Genomic DNA, 20,779 nt, shown 5'->3' with positions numbered 1-20,779 from the left:
TGACCAAAAGTGTTTAATTTGAGATATAGCTCTTTGCAGACTTCAGGGTAGCCTCATTTTTCCATATCTAGATGTTTGTGTCTTTCGGCTTTTCCTGGTTAGGGGTCACCACAGCGGAACTCCGGTCGCTAATGATTAGCAGTTGATTTTTACATACCGGCTTGCCAGGCCTGACGCACAACCTTCAAAGAAGGTACGCCTATTCACGTATGTCTCCACGCAGAAGATGCTCTAGCTGAGAATCAAACCGGACAGCGTCTTACTGTGAGGCGACAACGCTACCGCAGCACCACCACCATCTAGATAACTTGCTAATATTTGGAGTTTTTTTCAGTGTCAGGAATCTCTCACTTGGGTGAAAGGTCTCATACACAAGCTGAGATTCCAAGAGAACATTCAGCTTAACTTTCAGTCTTCTGTTACTGAGACTTTGTTTAAAGCAGTAGAAAGTACTCCGGCAATGTAAGTTTACCGTGCCTTCAATGCATTTCAACCAAATGCAGCACACACATTGGGTTATAGGTGGAGGTGTCTTAATCTATATCAGCAACAAATACAACTCCAGGTTGGTTAAACAGGATGATGCCCGGGAGTTCATCCACATCCAATCTCATAGATAAGGTTCCTTACCTTTTCCTGGCCAGCTGCAGGTCACCTTGTATGACCCATGTAGCTTACAAGACTTACCTAAACTTACTAGAAGCACTTACCATCCAACCAAATATTCTATTCATGGGAGACTTTAACTACTCATAACAAATACCCTCAGCAGCTCCAAATGCACCTTTTAAAAGAATACCCACATCAACACATACAGCCACATCTCATGGAGCCTCTACTTCTGTGCACATAAGGCAAGCCACCACACAATCCAACAATCTGGTCATTGGAGACTTCATCGTGAGGCACAGTGATGTCCCTTTCACTAGGCTGAGTAAGGAGAACGTCAAAGTCAGTTGCTTATCAGGGGACTAGGATCCACCACATTATGCACACACTCAGGTCATTGGACCACAAGTACTAGTATGACTCAGTCATAGTCCATGTGGGTGTAAATGACCTGAGATGTTCCTTCCTAGACTATATGAAGAGAAACATCATGGAGCTATTGAAATATGTGCCCCAGGCTGATATGAGCCTAACACTGAGCAGAATTTTACCTTCTCCAAAGATGATGCCACAATATGAACAAATGATGAATGACTATAATAATTGGCTTAATTTCTGGTGTCATTCTAAGGTGGTCCAATGTTTGTCAGCATGGAAGGAGATGGTCAGCAGACCATGCTGCTTTGCCAGGGATTGTCTGCACCTCTCCTGTCTGGGCTTTTGAATATTACCTAAAGCATTGTCTTCCCCCATAGTGCATTTTCTAGGGTCTATATCACTTCAATGAAATGGCAGAAGTTCAAACTTCTAACCTTGAAGTGCAAAACCATTGAAGGCTTAGAACAGCGATGTTTTTCCCCCAGGGAAAAAAATCGCTGTTCCAAGAAAACACACACACAAGCACACCAAAATAAATAAACCACACTTATACACTTCACAAAACCCTACTTCTAACCCTACACTAAACCATACATACACTACTATCTATCTATCTATCCACTTACCTTAACCCATACCCTAACCCTAAGGTCCATAACTATTGCACACTCACCTTACCCCTCCCTAACCCTAAGGTCCGTAACTATCGCACACTCACCTTACCTGCTCCCCAACCCTAAGGTCTGCAATTATCGCACACTCACCTTAACCACGTCCGTTCGCACACTTACCTTAACCCGGTCCGTAACCTTCGGTGAAGCCGCAGAAACGGCCCACCGAATTCTTTCCCTGGGAAAGAATTTGGTGTTCTGCGGCTTTGCAATAATCAGTTTTCAAACTTCACAGTTCAAACATATGGTGTTGGAACTGCTGAAGTTTCGACAAACTGATGGGAACCCCCTTTTTTAGGCAATGCCAAACTGAAAGTACTTATGATATAGCAAATCAAAAGCAAAAAAATCTTAAGGTATTACTGCTCAGTGCTAGGAGTTTAAATGAAAAACTCCACTCCCTAGAAGCTCTCTTCACCCTACAGAATGCTGACATCTGTGTGGTCACTGAGACATGGTTTAAAGCCACGAACAGCACACTGACAGTGCAAGGTTATAATGCCTTCCACACATTTAGACCAGCTACTACACAGACAGGGACTAAAGGTGGAGGTGTCTCAATTTACATAAAAAATAAATATACCTCAAGGGTTGTCAAATAGAATAATGCACTTGAGCTGCTCCGTGTTTAAATCACCATAGGTAAAATCATTTAAAATTATTGGAAAAACTCACCATCCAACCCAATACCATATTTATGGATGACTTTAATTATCCCACTATTAACTGGGAATCCTATATTACACCATACATATAGGCACAGAGATTCCAGGATTTTGCAAGCACAACCCCCCTGGACCAGATTGGCAATACACCTATCAGGGGTGCAACCATACTGGATGTGGTCCTCACTAATATGGGAGAGTGATGCACACCTCCTAGTGCAATGTCTTCCCTAGTAAGGTCAGACCACAAAATGGTCTCCTTTGAAGTAAAAATTAAACCTGGACCCCCAGCTAACCCTTGAATATTCAGGAACTACTCTAAGGTTATACCCTGTCAAATTTTCAAGCCCCCATAAACCCTGAGAACATTGCTGCCTATGCAGAAACCCTATATAAACATGTTAATAGCTGCATAGAGGTAGCTGTACCGACCAGGAAGAAGTACGGAAGTAACTCAAAAAACAACCCACTCTGGTGGAATCACAAAATCAGTAGGCTGTATAACAGAAGGAAGAAAATCTTGGCAAAAATTAGGAGGTGCAGCACCCAGCAGGATAAAAACACTTTCATCAAACTAAACAAACAACTTAGAGGACAAATAAAGTCTACCAAAGCAAAATTTAAGGTAAATTTGGCCTCCCAGACCAAGGACATCCACAAGGCACTCTTTAGCTGTGTCCACAAACTCAAAGACAGTACATAATTGTGTGCAGAGCTCATTGTAAATGGAGCCACCTATACTGACCCAGAAGATATAGCAAACCTACTGGCCAACAAATTCAGCTTCAGCTTTTCCTCTTCCCTCAGGAAATGTATAACTCCATCTGCTCTTACTAGGGAACACGTCTTTAATGCTGTCTCTGAGGCCAAGAACACTGCATCAATGGGCTCAGACAATATCCCAGGATGCCTTCTAATCAGTATGAAACATGACCTATCAGCGCCTCTAGAATTGCTATTTAACTGTAGCTTCTAAACAGGGTTAGTTTCTCATGAATGGAGAACAGCAACAGTCATCCCTCTACACAAAGGTGGGCCATCTACAGACCTTGGAAACTACAGACCCATAAGTTTCACTAGTCTAATATGCAAAGCCTTGGAAATAATTGTCATGGAAGTGAGCAATAATGATATAGTAAACCTCCAGACACTGGACCCAATGCATTTGGTTTCATCAAGGGCAGGTCATGCCTATTCAACCTGGTGGGCTTTTTTGAGAAGGTCACCAAAGCAATGGATGAGGACAAAATGTTTCACACTGCCTACCTTGACCTGGCCAAAGCATTTGACACAATACCCCTCTCGGCCATTGTTGATGAACTCAAGAGGTTAGGTACAGGCCTGTATATCACTTGGTGGATAGCCAACTGGCTGACATACAGGACCAAATAAGTTAGCTTTGGGAAGTCCACCTCTAAATAAAGGCTAGTTACAAGCAGAGTCCCTCAGGGATTGGTCCTGGGACCATTCCTTTTTGGTATTTACTTTTCTGAAGTCAAAGCCAATGTCAGTGGTCTCTGGCTGACTAAATTAACAGACGGTTGCAAATTAGGAGCAGTCATAGAATCCCCACTAATACAAATGTTCTCCGGGAAGGACTGACACAGACAAACAACTGGTGTCAGAGCCATGTACTAAAACTAAATGCCTTCAGGAAGTCATCCACCATTGGTAACTATCATATTGACAACACACCCCTTAGAGATGACCCAGTAGTCAGAGACTTAGGGACACACACAGACAGTAATTTAGCCTTTGACCATCATGTGTCTAAAGTAGTGAGGAAATCATTCTATGTTGCACAATTTATAGCAAAGGTATGGCATCCAGGTCCAAGGAAGTCATTGTTCCACTGTATTCGGCATTCATCAGACCTATCACTGAGTACAATACCCCCCTTTGGTATGTACCTAACCAGGCATATACGACAAATGGAATTTCCACAGAGGTTCCTCACTAAAAGTATATAAGGTGTAAGAAAAATGTCCTGTACAGACCACCTCAAGGCCTTATTCTTGTATTTTGTCTCCCATAGGCTGTTGAGGGAAGATCTAAGTCTGGCATACAGGGCATTGTCAGACCCCACTCTGATGGACCTCCTGCATATCCACAAAACAAACAGCACCAGAATTACCCATTCTAAATATTTAAACCTTGCCTGTGATATAAATAGGACCTGCTGGAGAGACAGGTATGTATCCCAGAGACTACCCTGTCTCTGGAACAAGCTCCCCCGTCCATGTGAAGCAGAGTTCCTCCCTAACCCAGTTCAAGTGTAACTTGGACAATTGGATGGGGAACAGGAAATTCATCCTGAATTGGCACCTATGTCTCTAATGGACAAAGGCAGTCTGTAAATGATTCATCTTCCAGGCCCCTGCTTGTAAATGATTCATCTTCCAAGCCCCTGCTTACCCCTGAAAACCCAATTACACTTTTAACAGTTAGGAACTATTTTAAAGCAAACTATAGCCTATTAAGAGACTGACTAAACTCACAGCTTCCCCAAACCCTGCTAACAGAGCTGCCTATGCAGAGTTATGTAAAGAAACCATGTACAAACATGCACAGTGGCTTCATTGTGGCTGCTATACCTGCCAGATGTAAGCCCAGGTGTAACAACAAAAGGAAACCTCACTGGTAAAATCCTTACCTTAACAGGGTATATAATAAAATAAAAAATAATGGTCAAAATCAGAAAGAACAGCTCTCATAGAGACAAGAATTCTCTGATTTCACTAAACAAGAAGCTAAGAGGTCTAATAAAGTCTGACAAGGCCAATTACAAGGTCAGGATAGCCTTCCAGACTAGGGACAATCACAAGGCCTTCTTTAGCTATGTCAGGACCCTTAAAGGAAACACTGAGCACTGTGTAGATCTAACCACCCTCACTAGCCCCCCTGTGAAATCCCTTCTACCATACCTACCCCCAACATTAAACAAGGAAAAGGTCCTGGTGGCAATCTCTAAGTACAAAAACTCTAGTTGAGTGGGACCCGACAATATCTCCTGTTACTTCCAAAATAGCCTCAAACATGACCTAGCATGACCACTTCAGGGACTCTTCAACTACAGCCTAAAAACAGGTTACATTCCAGGAGAATGGAGGGGCACAACTGTCATCCCTCTTCATAAGGGTGGACCATCAACTAACCTGAGGAACTACAGACCCATCAGTCTGACAAGTCTAATATGCAAAGCCATGGAATGAATTATCATGAAAATGATCAACAGGAACATTGGCAATCTACAGACACTGGAACCATCTTAGATTAGCTTTGTTAAAGAAGACATTGCCTACTGCACCTGATAGACTTCTTGAGGGTCACCAAGGCTGTGGATGGGGGGGGGGGGGATCCATACTATCGACCTTGACCTGGCCAAGGCATTTGATACAATACTCCACTCAGATATTGATGACAGACTATCAGAACTAGGCATGAATCCCTACATAAACTACTGGATTTCTGTCTGGCTCACAGATAGGACCCAAGAAGTCAGTATCAGCAAGATCTACTTCTCTGAAGTACAGGCTAACACAGAAGGTCTTTGGCTAATGAAGTTCGCAGATTACTGCAAACTAGGAGCCATAATCAAAACTCCTAACGATGTGGACATCCTACAAAAGGGCCTCACTGAGACAGATGCCTGGTGTCAAAGCCATGGCCTCAAGCTCAATGCCAAAAAGTGCATTGTCATCCCCTTTGGTAAAAACTCTGTACCCATGAACTACAACATAGACAGTAGTATACTTAACACCGAAAGTGTGATAAGAGACCTTGGGACACAGGTGGACAGTAGTCTCTCCTTTGATAATCACATTGCCACAGTAGTCAGGAAATCCTTCTACGTGGCACACCTCATCACAAAAGGTTTCTCATCCTGAAAAAAAGAGGTCATTGTTCCCCTCTACTCATCACTCATTAGACCCATTATAGAGTACAACGCCCCTTTTGGTATGTACCTAACAAGACATCTACAACAACTGGAAAGGCTGCAGAAATACCTCACAAAGAGGATTACCAGCCTCAAGCAGATGCTCTACGCAGACCGTCTCAGAAAACTCCAGCTTTACTCCATCGCATATTGCCTAACCAGAGGTGATCTCTGCCTAACATACAACGCTATGTCAAACCCAGAGCTGATGGACATGCTCCACTTAAAGAAATCTCAATCTCTCCGAGCTACACACTCTAGGGGCCTAAACCTTGTCACCACAATAAACAGAACATGCCAGAGGGATAGATTCTTGTCCCAGAGACTTCCCATACTCTGGAATAAACTAGCTATCTATATCAAACAAAGCTCCTGATTAGCACTCTTCAAGAAAAATCTTGATGATTGGATGGGAAATAGGAAATTCACCCCGGGATCACCTCTGTGGCTCTGCTCGACAGTGGCACAGGAAAATAATTTTCTTGGGTGGCAAAAGCCAGGGTACCTTTTTGGCTGGACTTGTATAGGCCCCAGGGCCGATAGCCTAGTACCTACCTATGAACCTATGAACCACCTCCAACAGGAGACCTGTCACAATCAGAGTACACCAGGGTTCCATGTTGGGCCCACTCCTGTTTGGCATCTACTTCTTGGAAGTCAACGCTAACATCAGTGGCTTCTGGCTCACCAAGTTCACTGATGACTACAAATTTTAAGCTATCATACATTGCCCCATGACACCAACAACCTACAAGAGGGTCTAACATAAACAAATGACTGATGTCATAGCTACGGATTAAAACTCAACATGAAGAAATCCTTTATAGTGTCCTTTGGGAAATTGTCCACCCAAGCTAATTACATTCTCAGTAAAACACACCTAAGAGTTGATCCAATAGTTAGGGATCTGGGAAAATATTTAGACAGTAATCTAGACTTTGACCAACACAGTAATCTGGACTTTGACCAACACATTACCATGATAATAAAAAAATTATTATATGTTACCCAACTCATAAACAAGAATATGGCGTCCAGGTCCAGTAAAGTTATAGTACCATTCTACTCAGCCCTTACCAGACCCATCACAGTGTACAATGTCCCTTTTGGCATTTAACAATTGGAATTTCCTCAAAGGTTCCTCAGCAGGAGATTCTATGGTATGAATACCCTATCCTGCGCAGATCGCCTTAAGTCCATTTCCTCTGTACTTATTCTGCTAAAAATTACTGAAAAGCAATTTATATCTACCATGTAAGGAATCCTCAGATCCAGTTCTGATGGATCTCACAGTCTCAAAACAAACAACACCAGAAACACTACATCCGGTAACCTAAACTTCACCTGTTATATGAATAAGACATTGTGGAGGGACCGCTATGTGTTTCAGAGGATCCACATGCTATGGAATAAGCTCCCCATCTAAGTGAAGCAGAGTTCATCCCTGACCCTATTCAAAGGAAACCTTGATCACTGGATGGAAAATCGCAAATTCGGGTCTATATTAAATTATCAAAAGTTGAATTCACAGTACCATTCAGAGAATTCTGAATATTGCAATCGCAGAAGGCTAAGGATAAGGCATATGAAGAGTTGTATGAAAGGTTGGACACTAAGGAGGGAGAAAAGGACCTCTACCGATTGGCTAGACAGAGGGACCGAGCTAGGAAAGATGTGCAGCAGGTAAAGGTGATAAAGGATAATGAGGGAAACATACTCACAAACGAGGAGAGTGTGTTGAGGAGATGGAAAGAGTACTTTGAGGGGTTGATGAATGAAGAAAATGAGAGGGAGAGAAGGTTGGATGATGTAGGGATAGTGAATCATGAAGTACAATGGATTAGCAAGGAGGAAGTAAGGATAGCTATGAAGAGAATGAAGAATGGAAAGGCTGTTGGCCCAGATGACATATCTGTGGAAGCATGGAGGTGTTTAGGTGAAATGGCAGTGGAGTTTTTAACCAGATTGTTTAATGAAATCTTAGAAAGTGAGAGGATGCCTGAGGAATGGAGAAAAAGTGTTTTGGTACAGATTTTTAAGAATAAGGGTGATGTGCAGAGCTGTAGTAACTACAGAGGGATTAAATTGATCAGTCACAGCATGAAGTTATGGGAAAGAGTAGTGGAAGCAAGGTTAAGAAGGGACGTGATGATTAGTGAACAGCAGTATGGTTTCATGCTGGGAAAGAGCACTACAGATGCGATGTTTGCTCTGAGAGTGTTGATGGAGAAGTACAGAGAATGTCAGAAGGAGTTGCATTGTGTTTTTGTAGACAGAGAAAGCATATGACAGGTTGCCTAGAGAGGAGTTGTGGTATTGTATGAGGAAGTCAGGAGTGTCAGAGAAGTATGTAAGAGTGGTACAGGATATGTACGAAGGTAGTGTGACAGTGGTGAGGTCTGCGGTAGGAGTGACGGATGCGTTTAAGGTGGAGGTCGGGTTACATCAAGGATCAGCTCTGAGCCCTTTCTTATTTGCAATGGTGATGGACAGGTTGACAGACGAGATCAGACAGGAGTCCCCATGGACTATGATGTTTGCAGATGACATTGTGATTTGTAGTGAGAGTAGGGAACACGTGGAGGAGACCCTGGAGAGATGGAGATATGCTCTAGAGAGAAGAGGAATGAAAGTCAGCAGGACTAAGACAGAATATATGTGTGTGAATGAGAGGGAGAATAGAAGAATGGTGGGGATACATGGAGTAGAGGTGGCGATGGTGGATGAGTTTAAATACTTGGGGTCAATACTTCAGAGTAACAGTGAGTGTGGAAGTGAGGTGAAAAAGAGAGTACAGGCAGGATGGAGTGGGTGGAGAAGAGTGTCAGGAGTGATTTGTGACAGAAGAGTACCTGTAAGAGTGAAAAGGAATGTCTACAAGAGGGTAGTGAGACCAGCTATGTTATATGGATTGGAGACAGTGGCATTGACAAAAAGGCAGGAGTTTGAGCTGGATGTGACAGAGTTAAAGATATTAAGATTTGCACTGGGTGTGACGAGGGTGGACAGGATTATGAATAAGTATATTAGAGGGTCAGCCCAGGTTGGAAGGTTTGGAGACAAAGCCAGAGAGGCAAAATTACGTTGATTTGGACATGTGCTGAGGAGGGATGCTGAGTATATTGGGAAAAAGATGCTAAGGATGAAGCTACCAGGTAACAGGAAAAGAGGAAGGCCTACGATAAGGTTTATGGATGTGGTGAGAATGGACATGCAGGTGGTTGGCGTGACAGAGCAAGATGCAGAGGACAGAAAGAAATGGAAACAGGTGATCCGCTGTGGCGACCCCTAACGGGAACAGCCAAATGAAGATGATGAATACAGTGAAGATCGGAAAAGTTGCCCTTTCCTCATTGTAGTGTGTTCTCAGAGTTGGTATATATAATTAGCGGGGGTTGTGGGGGGCACAGCCTCCCACAAGACCAAATTCATTGAACGGTATTTTCGATGGAAATACCATTCAGTGAATTCAGCTTTCGATAATTTAATATAGACCCTGCAAATTCACCCCTGGTCTGACCCGTATGTCTCTGATGGACAGAGGTCAACAGTAACTAAATTAATCACCAGCTAACATCCTCCCAGATAACTTATTAGCTACCTTCTTACTAATATACCCTATCATATAGATATCCAAGGAACTTGGGGATAAAACTGTGTTGGGTTGCACAGCTAAGCTTGCAAAGACCCTGGTGATTGTTAGCCTAGTATGAATCTATGACCCTATAATTCTTTTTTGACTACATCACACAGGTTTGTGTTCCTGTGGTGTCAGCTAGAGACATCAATTCAAAGAGATTTTCTTCCAAAGGAAAAAAATAGATCTCCATCTAAATCTGTTTCTAAGGTTCTCCACACAGACTTCAGTCACAGTGAGGGAATACCTGGCAAGACTACACATGAAAAACCTTGGTATCTGAAATTTGTTTGGTTCCAGCACCAACATCCTTTGCCTTTTCATATCCCAGTGCTTGGAGTTTGTCAGAAGAAAAATCACGTGGTGGAAACAGCATATTTCAGTAAACCCAGGTCTCTCTTCCCTCTTTTTGCTCCAAGCAGTCATTTATCACAGACTTTGGTTGGGGAGCAGTTTTACGAAGGATACAAGTATAAGGTGTGTGGGACTCCAGGGACAGATGCAGGCACATAAATATAAAGGAAATGCTTGACCTGATCAAAGCACTCAATCCTCTGAATTATCTTTGATCTTCTGGACCTTTTGAACATGTTACAGACAATAGCACAGTCATGTGGTGCATCAGCAAGCAAGAGAAACCACATCATATGTTAGCTTGGGATATAGCTTCACAATACTGTCTCACTCTACAGGCATCCTGCATTCAGTCAGAACAAAACTGTGTAGCAGACAAGCTGAGCAAGGTAAGAGCAGACCCTAACGTATGGAAACTGGATCTGGGGGTCTTCCAAGATTTGATCCATCTATAGGGAGTTTCTCAAATAAACCTACTTGCCTCCTTTCTGAAGAATCACCTTTCAAGTTTCTGCTCTGGGACTCTATGCAAGAGGGCCTGGAAGATAGGTACCTTTTCCTTTCCTTGGATAGGAATGCTCCTGTATGCTTTTCCACCCTTTCCACTGATGTCCAGGGTACGTTTGAAGATTCAGAAGGAATCCTCCAAGATCATTGTGATGACTTCCTTCTGGCCCAGGCAACAGTGGATCTCCTTTTTTTGGAAATGACAAGGGGCAATTATCGCAAGATTCCTGGCAGAATGGATCTACTCCCATAAAATTACGGGGTCTTTGATACACCCTGACTCCAGTGTACATCAGCTGCCTACCTGGATGATAAGGTCTTAGTCTTAATTCCTTTAGGCACCTGTTTACTGAGAGCAAACAGCAGGTACTAATGGAAGCAAAAGAGCTTGCTACTAGAAAATCATATATTAGCAATTAGAAAACGTTTTTTTATTTGGTGCCAACTATATAGCCAGCACCTATTCAAGGCTAGTTGTTCTCTAATTTTATAATATCTGTATGAATTACTGTCCTGTGGTCTTTCTTACTTCTCTATCAAGGTTAATTTATCATCCATTTCAGCTGTTTGCCCATGGATTCTTCTCTCTTAATGTGTTATCATATCAAATTTTTTTTTAAAGGGGCTTTGCGTAAGTGGCCTCCAAGAAAAGTGGTAGCCTGTCCTTGAGATCTTAATTTTGTGTTAGAGAAGCTAACATTTGTCTGGCCTACCTGAACTTCTTAACAAGAAAAAACTGTTTTATTGATTGCTTTGACACCTGCAAGAAGTGTTTCTGAGATGCATGCTGTTATGGTGAGTCAAACCTATCTCTTTTTCCACAGAGACAGGGTTTCTTTGAGAACTAATCCTTTTATGCCAAAAGTGGTGCCCACATTTACTTTAAGCCAAGCTATCCAGCTCCACATTTTCTTTCATGAAACCTAAAGTGAGTGAGAAAGGATACTCTATATCTTAGATCTCCACAGACAACTCAGATACTATTTTGTCAAAACTAAATCTTTCAGATCTTTGAATCAGTTTTTTTTTTTGAATCTTTGGACAAGGGACAACCTGCGTCCAAACAGACTGCTTCCAAATGGTTGTCTCAGGCTACTACTTTTTGTTATACTCACTATGACAAAATTATTTCAGTAAGGGTCAAGGCCTACACTACCAGAGCCTTGGCTTCATCTATGGCTGTTTGGAAAGGGTTGGATTCGAAGAGTATTCTAGATGTTGTAGTTTGGTCCTCTGTATATATTTTTACAAAGTACCATAAGCTTGATTCTTCTCTAGGTCTAGTTCAGAATTTGCTAGGACCAGTCTCCAGAGTCTGCGGGACCCTTCCCCTTCCTCCTCCCAAATGCAGTAAGCTAGGGTAATCTATCCATATAGTTGAAGCTATTGCAGCAGCAATCAGTATGATGAATATACTATGGTTGTGTAAGTAAACACCATAACAGTAGATGTTCAACTGATCACTACTCTGGTATCTACTTCCTTCATCCATCCTGCCTGCCTATTTTTGATGTGTTGTTTATGCCAAGGTGTGAATAATAATTTTTTTTTGTAATATTGTCCTTCCATGGCTCGGCCTTCCCCTCTCTGTTTGTTAGACATCTCAGAAAGGCTTGGCGCCCAAACTCCAGAAATTCTCTTATTCGATTGTGGTCAAACAATGGAGGCATACACCACCAGTTGTAATAATTCTTGGGGTGAGACAATCAGTATATAAAAAGCAAATTACCATTGCTGTCACCTGATATGATTTAAAGGATCATTAGTCTGCCTTGTTAGTGTGTCAGGAATGTATGTATTTGCTGTGTATGGTTATTTGTAGACCTGTTTTGTAACTTCTTCACACTGAAAGTAAGTATGCAGTGTACAAAGTGGAATCTATTACTGTGACAGTTTGCACATGAAAAGAATTAAAAACTATCATATATGTGGTATTGTGGTAACAAAATGTAGACAGACCCTATGTTTTGCTTTTCAGAATGGGTGCTTTATTGTGATACTTTCACGTCATACCTACAGTGCAAGTCATTAGATTCATATGACAATGGTTACAGATTTGAATGCTGCTTAAAATAAACTTTGCGTAGAAAAATGTGTGATACTTAATTTAGTCTTTTTTAATTTCTTCAAGTCTTTTGGGTTTCTAATACCATGACGGGAATGGACCCCATTCTTAAGTCAAAGTATGATTAAAGTTCATGAAATTAGTATTGTTTCACTCTTTGATGTTAGCCAAAAGTGCACAATTTCCAGTGTAACAATCTCACCACATTATTATGCCTTTCAGTATACAATTCCTCTGCCATTAGAGTCGCAACCAGCAATAAGGTGTGTGATTGTTTCCAATTCGGTTCCACAAAACCTACATATGTCTGTTTCTCCCACATGTTCAATGGACTTAGTAAACCGGCGTGTATGTAGCCCACTATCTTGGGCTGCCAATATTAACCTTTCATTTCTTGATGTAAATTCACCTCTCCTTAACCATTCCTGCATTCGTTCTTGATCAACATGAGACTCTTCCAGAAGTTTTCTATACTATATCTATGTTTTGTCTGTAGAGGATCATGAGAAGTCCTTCCATATCACTATTGCAGTATTCCTGACATAAGGGAACTCCTGCCAAGGACAGACCAACATCTGGCCAGTATACCAAAGCCTTTAGAATTTATAGACATTGTACATCACACATATGCTCCTCACACAAGGCATGGGACATAAAGGTGAAGTATGGATATACCTACCTCTTTGCCACCAGTCCGAATCCCATCATTGAATGTCTGCCAGAACTCTTTTCTTCTGTGCTAGCTACCGAGCCATGTTTCAAATAAGTGCCATGTTGGAGTTTCTTCTTATATTAATCTATTTTTGTTTTTTTATTAGTTTACTTGTCATCCAGAAAGGGAAGATGTCAGTGTGGGAGGCAGACTCCCCATAAAGATCATCAAGAGCAGTGTCTCTTCTGTTTGGGCGCTTCACATGAACATTTGCAGTGTTCTAGCTGCCAAATGTTTGCCTTTAAGACCTTACATAGTCATCTCTCCTCTTTGTCCATTTACTCAGAAAACCAACATCTAAAGTTGTTGGTCCATCATGCTATGGCAGAGTCCTCCTGTCCTGAGGGTCAGCCACCTGCCAAGAAAAAGGCCAAAAAACTCAGGTCTGATTTGGCTGCTGTCCAGCCTCTCCTGGATGTCTCTTTCAAGGCTGATAAAAGCCCAGAGGATTGTCAGGTTGTTGCTTTGGATTCCTCTGCCACAACCCTGTCATGATGGGAATGGACCACATTCCTAAGTCAAAGTATGATTAAAGTTCATGAAATTAGTAATTCTTTCAACCTTTGATGTCAGCCAGAGACAGTCGGGGGGGGGGGTTATCCTTATACCCAAAAGCCTGGCAGACAATCACAGAAGATACATAGGTTTGTTTGTGTCTTTCGGCTTTTCCCGGTTAGGGGTCGCCACAGCGGAACTCCGGTCCACTAATGATTGGCAGTAGAGTTTTACATGCTAGCTTGCCGGGCCTAACGCACAACCTTCAACGAAGGAATGCCCATTTACGCATGTCGCCACAGAGAAGACACTCTAACTGAGAATCGAATGGGCAACGTCTAACTGTGAGGCGACAACACTACTGCAGCACCACCACCGCAGGTCACAGAAGATACATAGATACTATTGATAATATCCGGAGGTTACAATATCCCCTTCTTCCAACTCCCCCTGTCAAAAAGACAACACTCTATCCCAGATGTTCCACCCATTCTTCATAATCAAGCAAACCTAGAGGTTCTAAGGTTGCTAAGAAAAAGAGTCATGCAGGAAGTCCTCGCAGACCAAATCGGATGCAGAACTTACTCAAAGTTCTTTTTAGTTCCAAAGAAAATGGGACTGGAGACCCATATTGGATCTCAGCAGGCTGAACAAACCAGTCAAGAAAACAAAGTTCCGGATGGTAACAGTGCAATCCATTCTTCTCTTTCTGGGATAGGACAATTGGATGTGCTCTATCACTCTCCAGGATGCGTACTACCACATAAAAATGGACAGGCAGTCAAGGAGATATCTACACTTCCAGCTGGGAGCCAGTCACTATCAATTCAGAGCGACTGCCCTTTGGTCTCACCACAGCCCCCAGGGTGTTCACCAAATGCATGGCAGTAGTTATGGCTCACCTGAGGCATCTAGGATTCCGGATGTTTCCATATCTAGACGACTGGCTCCTTACTGCCATCACCAAGCATCAGCTAATCAAGACAGGGGAATCCACAATTCGCTCTTGTTCTCAACTAGGGATCACCATAAACTACTAAAAGTCTGCCTTGTTGCCTTGTCAATATATTACCTTTAAAGGGGCAGATTTAGACACAAGGGCCATGATAGCAAAGCTGCCTCAAGAAAAAGTTTTAACGATCCATCGCCGAGTTGCAATCTTGTTGGCAAAAAAGAGAATTCAGGCAAAATTTGTCCTCAAGGTTTTGGGTTCTAGGGCAGCAGCAATCGCTCTGGTCCCTCTGGCTCGCTGCCACATGAGAATTCTGCAGTGGCTCCTTTTTGCACAATGGTCATTCCAGGATTTAGCCATGTCACATCAGATTTTGATCACGGAATCCTGCAAGAAGAATCTGGAATGGTGGCTTCACTCCCCTATTGTAACAATAGGTAGGCCATTTCTACCGCCCCACCCCGTAGCCACAGTGACCATGGACACTTCCCTGATAGGGTAGGGCAGGCATTATCTGGGACAGACTGTTCAAGGGACTAGGCAGGAACATGAGTACCACTAGCATATCAATGTCCTGGAGATGAGAGAGGTGCTTCTGGCATTGCAAGCACTTCAGGACTCTCTACCTACAGGGACTATAGCAATTCAGACGGACAATATGTTGGTAACATGGTACATCAACAAACAGGGTGGAACCAAGTCTTACTCCTTGCGTCAAGAGGCTCTACGAGTTTGGCAATGGGTGATGTCTTTCCAACGCTTTCTGGTTGCAATGCACATTCCAGTAAAATCCAGCGTGATAGCGGACAAGCTCAACCAGGCTATCCTGATGCCTCACGTTTGGTCCCTGAAGCAGGATGTTGCAGACTTGATTTTTTGCAAGTGGGGCCAGCCATGCTGCATTCTATTTGCCACCCCCCTCAACAATAAATGCAGCAGCTACTTTGCCCTAGTCCCACCACCAGGACAGTCACCCAGGGACGCACTTGTTCACGATTGGCCCCCGGGACTGCTTTATGCCTTTCCACCTTTTCCCCTGATTCGCAAGGTTCTTCAGAAAGCACAGTCATTGGGTTTATAAGTTAATCCTCATTTCCCCTTACTGGCCTCGTCAGATATGGTTCCCATTCCTTTGGCCCCACCTGCAGGGGGAGCTTTGAATCCTGGACCCAGCGCCACAGCTTTTGATGCATCAGTCGGGGGCTCTCCATCCTTCCATTCAAACTCTCAAGCTGACAGCTTGGTTTTTCCACGTTCGATCTTAGCCAGGCTTCCTGATGTTTCTCCGGCAGTTCAACACATTTTGATTTCCTCACATAAGCCCACTACTAGGAAACTTTATGCTAGTTAATGGAAGAGGCTCTCTTGTTGGGCAGGCAAAAATCAGGTTGATCCCTTTACTGCACCCATTTCAAAGATTCTCAAATTTCTTGCTGAAACTTTTGAGCGAGGAGCAGCTGCAGCTATTATCCGGGATCAGTTAGCTGACATTTCCAATTTCCATATGGGAGACATGGGGTCCAATATCATGTCCCATAGGCTATGTAAGGCATTCCTAAGAGTTGCTACCCTCTTAAGGCCTCCAATAAGAGAACCCCCCCCCCCCACCAAGATTTAAATTTAGTTTTAGACGCTCAAATTTCTGACTTGGAAGACCCTTTTCTTGGTTTCAATTACATCAGCTAGAAGGGTTTCAGAATTACAGGCCTTATCTATTAATCCCCCGTATTTGATTTTCCATAAAGATCACGTTTCTCTCAGAACTAAGCCCTCTTTTTTACCCAAGGTATGTTCTGACTAAAATTTGAATCAATCCATAGAGCTTCCTGTTTTTTTTCCCCAATCATGGCAACAAGGCAGAGTATAAGCTTCATCAATTAGACGTTCATAGGCAGTTACATTTCTATTTACACAGGACCAAGGACTTTAGAAAATCTGACCAATTGTTCATATCCTTTCATGACAATAAAAAAGGTTGTGCAGTCTTAAAGGTGACTTTATCTAAGTGGCTTTCAGACACCATAAAACATGTCTATGATTTGCATAAACAAAAACTTCCAGGAAAAATTAAGGGACACCTCTATTGCTTTTCAAGCCAGACTGCCTTTGGATTTGATTTGTGCGGCAGCTACATGGGCTAATCCTCATACCTTTATCACTCATTACAAAGTAGATGTGGCCTCCCAGAACAGGGCATCTTTTGGTTCCACGGTCCTGAAGAGTTTTTTCCACTCAGCCACCCAAGAATCAGGTGCTGGGGATGCTGTCCCAAACAGCAAGAATGAAGGTGAGATATGGACAACATAACATAAAGAAGTTATGTACTCACCATAGCATGGGTTTCCTTTTTACCATACCATTTGGTTAGTCCTAGTCTTTCCTTCTTACTCCTGTGGATGGTTTACATCTTTATATGTAGGTATCCCTGATATGTAAAATAGAGTATACCTTTTTTTCTAATTGTATGGTCTAGTACTGGGTTATAACAAACGAGATCTGGATAACTACTGCTAGGAATGCTGGGATAAGGGCTAGCCTCGAACCAGTAAAAGCTCTCGAGCTATAGTATATGGCCGAGGGTCAGCTCTGAACCCAGACAGCAAGAAGGAAGGCGAGATCAAGGACAAAAAACATGTAATGTTATGGTGAGTACATAACTTCTTTTTTTCTTGGTGCTGTAGTTTTCCTTCTTTAAAGGTTGCTTTTGCACATTTATCAAGACCAAATGATGTTCTTGTATCATCTAAAAAAGTTTTGACAACTTGCAGTTTTGCTTTCAGTTCCTCATCTGATGAGCTATACAGTTTTAAATCATCGAAAAAGAAGATAAGAAGTCTTTACACTTTGTTGTTTTCTAGGAGCCAAACTATAGCATGGCCTAAGCTGTTAGGTAAACAGATTAATGGTGGTTAAGGGGAAACCAGAATAGCAGGGGTGACAAAGAGTCAGCCTGGAGTATTCCCATTTGAATTTTTATCCCTGGGATAATAATTTGTCCTTTATCATGAATTAATTGCAGAGTGGTCTGCCACTGTTTCATGGTGACTGTAATATAGTCGATCAGTGTAGGGCGTATCTCATACATTTTTAAGCACTCTTTTATCCATAAATGTGGGATACTATCATATGATTTTTTTGTAGTGAATCCATGCCCTACTTAGATTCTTCCCCTTTTTAAAGTTCTTCACTATGACTTTATATAACAACAAATGATCCTTTGTTCCATATGACTTTCTTTTTATTGCCCTTTTGTTCTATTGCTAGCATCATTTCCAGTGTATAGTTTATACGTCATGGGAAGGCAAGCTGTTGATCCATAATTTTTAGGGTAGCTTGCATATTCACTCTTAAGTAGGAACATTGTTTTTTCTGTTGTTAGCCAGGTTGGTGTCTGTTCGGGGTGTGCATATAAGTAGTTCTTACTCATGGATAAGTCTTTGTGCAAAGATGTTAATACTTTTAATCAGATTTTAGATACTGCATCTGGACCCGAGGTTTTCCAATTAGAGGGTTTTCTTAACTTTGTTTTAATCTATCTGGCTGTTGCTTCATCTCATTTCAAATCCTGTACCTTTAAACTTCTTAGTCTTTCTTTTACTTCTTCTATCCATTTAGCATCTTTGCTGTGTTCCACAGGATCTTCATAAATACTTCTCCAAAATATATCTATTTCTTTTTTTTTGGTGTCTTTCAATTTCTTTTACCCTGTTTCCCAATTCTCTATAAAACTTTTCTGGGTCATTAATAAATTAATTATTTTGTACTTTTCCTTTATATTTATCTGTGTATCTTCTGAGTTTTTCCACCTGTGCTGAGATTTTTAGTTTATTTGCAATAGTTCATGATAAAACCTAATCTAGTCTAATACCACACATTGCTTTTATCACATCGATCTTTCTAAGTATTTTTGTTGATCTGTTCTCTATTGTACACTCTTCTAACACTGACAGTTCTTATCTTAATTGCTTTATAGTTTTCTTTGTTTGATACTTCCATGATGGTATTCAATTTCTCCCCTTCCTTTCCCTCATTACCTTGTGTTCTTGTGGTAGAACTTTATCAATTATTAATTTAGCTGCACAGTAATATATCCTGTTTACTTCTGTTATATAGTATGGATCTTACTATGTTCATTTGTTTTATCAGACTTCTGACTTTTTTGGGTTTTATTGACCTTTTGCAGTCTATTTCTTTCATTGATCTTAATATGTCTATCTGTCCATTAAATCAAGCAGCTCTTCTGTCAGTTCATTTTCTTCTAAACTGAGGGCACATTTTTTTGTTTTCCATTTCCTGCGAGCATTCTATAGAAAGTTCTATAACATCTTCATGTGGCACATTCTCTTCAATTTCATCATGTGCCATCCATTGCTCTGTCATATGGGAACTCACTGGCCTATCACTCCTCAACATTGACTGTGTCAGAGTTTCCACAGTTTCCTGTTTCTTCCCTTGCTGTCCAGCTTCAAGTGAATGTTTGTACTGGTTTCCTATGGAAGGCTCCAAAATATCTTTATATGATACCTGACCAGTTGCTTCCCATTCCACTGGTTTCCCCTTAATTTGGATGTCCAATGCTCTATCCTGTTGTGGTGATTTCTGAATTAGATTTTCTACACTGAATCCTTTACTGTGCAGGTACTCCGTAACCTTAGTTTCTATTTCTTTAACTTCTTCATTACTAATCTCCTTTTCTGCTTTTCCTGTTTGACTTCTTCTTATTTGTATTGTAAAGTTTTCCATGTCTGGATTCCTTTGCCTGTATTTCTCTTCAAATATTTGTGGTGCTACTCTTTTGTATTGATTAGTTTTGCTTTCTCCTTTACATAGATATTACACCATATTAAATTTCTTTTTCTTTCCCATGTCTGTATTTCTTCTTCATATGTCTCCTGATCTTCCTGTTTCTCCTTACTTTGGGGACTTGTTCCATCATGCTGTGATGTGACCTGTGTTAGACCTTCTACATCAAATCCTTCACTTCGCAGCCACTCCATAACTTCAACTTCTATTTTTTTAACTTCTAATGTACTAATCTTCTTTTCTAATTCCCTCTTTTTCATAGTATTTTTTTTATTGTAAAATTTTCCATATCTGGATGCCTTTGCCTGTATTTCTCTTTGAATATCTTTGGGGCTGCCTTCTTTATATTGATTAATTTGGCTTTCTCCTTTGCATAAATATTGCACCATATCAAATCTCTCTTTCTTTCCCATGTCCATATTTCTTTTTTATACTTTTCAAAAAAAATCACTAGGTTTTGTTGTTTATATCTTTGCACTTCCGCAGATGCTTCTTAAAGATCCCCAATGTGAATGGCAGGATTTTACTCAAAGGTTGCTTTAATGGGCTTGAAGCCTCCTCAGTGAGTCTCTGTGCCTATTCCTTCCTGGGTATGTACTACTCCTATGAGGCTTAGGTCGCAAGAGTCTTCGGATGAGTATTTGGATTCTGGGGAAAAGTGCATGACATACTCTTCTCTGATCCCTTCTCCTCTGGATTATGGGTCTGAGGAAGAGGATTCTAGTAGTTCAGATTCTCCATTAGAAGAGCTGTGTTTTGGGGACACTATTTCTCATTTGATGGAATATTTCAAGTGGGATTGTTCTCAAGTTTCTGATATTCATAAGAGATATTATGAACTCCTCCAGATGGAGTCTCCCAAACCCTCTGCTGTTCCTCCAGTCCTGGCTGCCCTCTTAGATACCTTTTCAGCAACTTCTGTTACCCTTGATTCTCAGCTTCCAGCTCCTAATGAACCTGAGAGATTTTACAAGGTGCCGGATGATTGTAAATT

The sequence above is a fragment of the Protopterus annectens genome, chromosome 14.part0 (assembly GCF_019279795.1).
Source record: "Protopterus annectens isolate FY-2018-M chromosome 14.part0, PAN1.0, whole genome shotgun sequence".
Classification (NCBI taxonomy): Eukaryota; Metazoa; Chordata; order Ceratodontiformes; family Protopteridae; genus Protopterus; species Protopterus annectens.
This window is presented reverse-complemented; position numbering follows the sequence as displayed.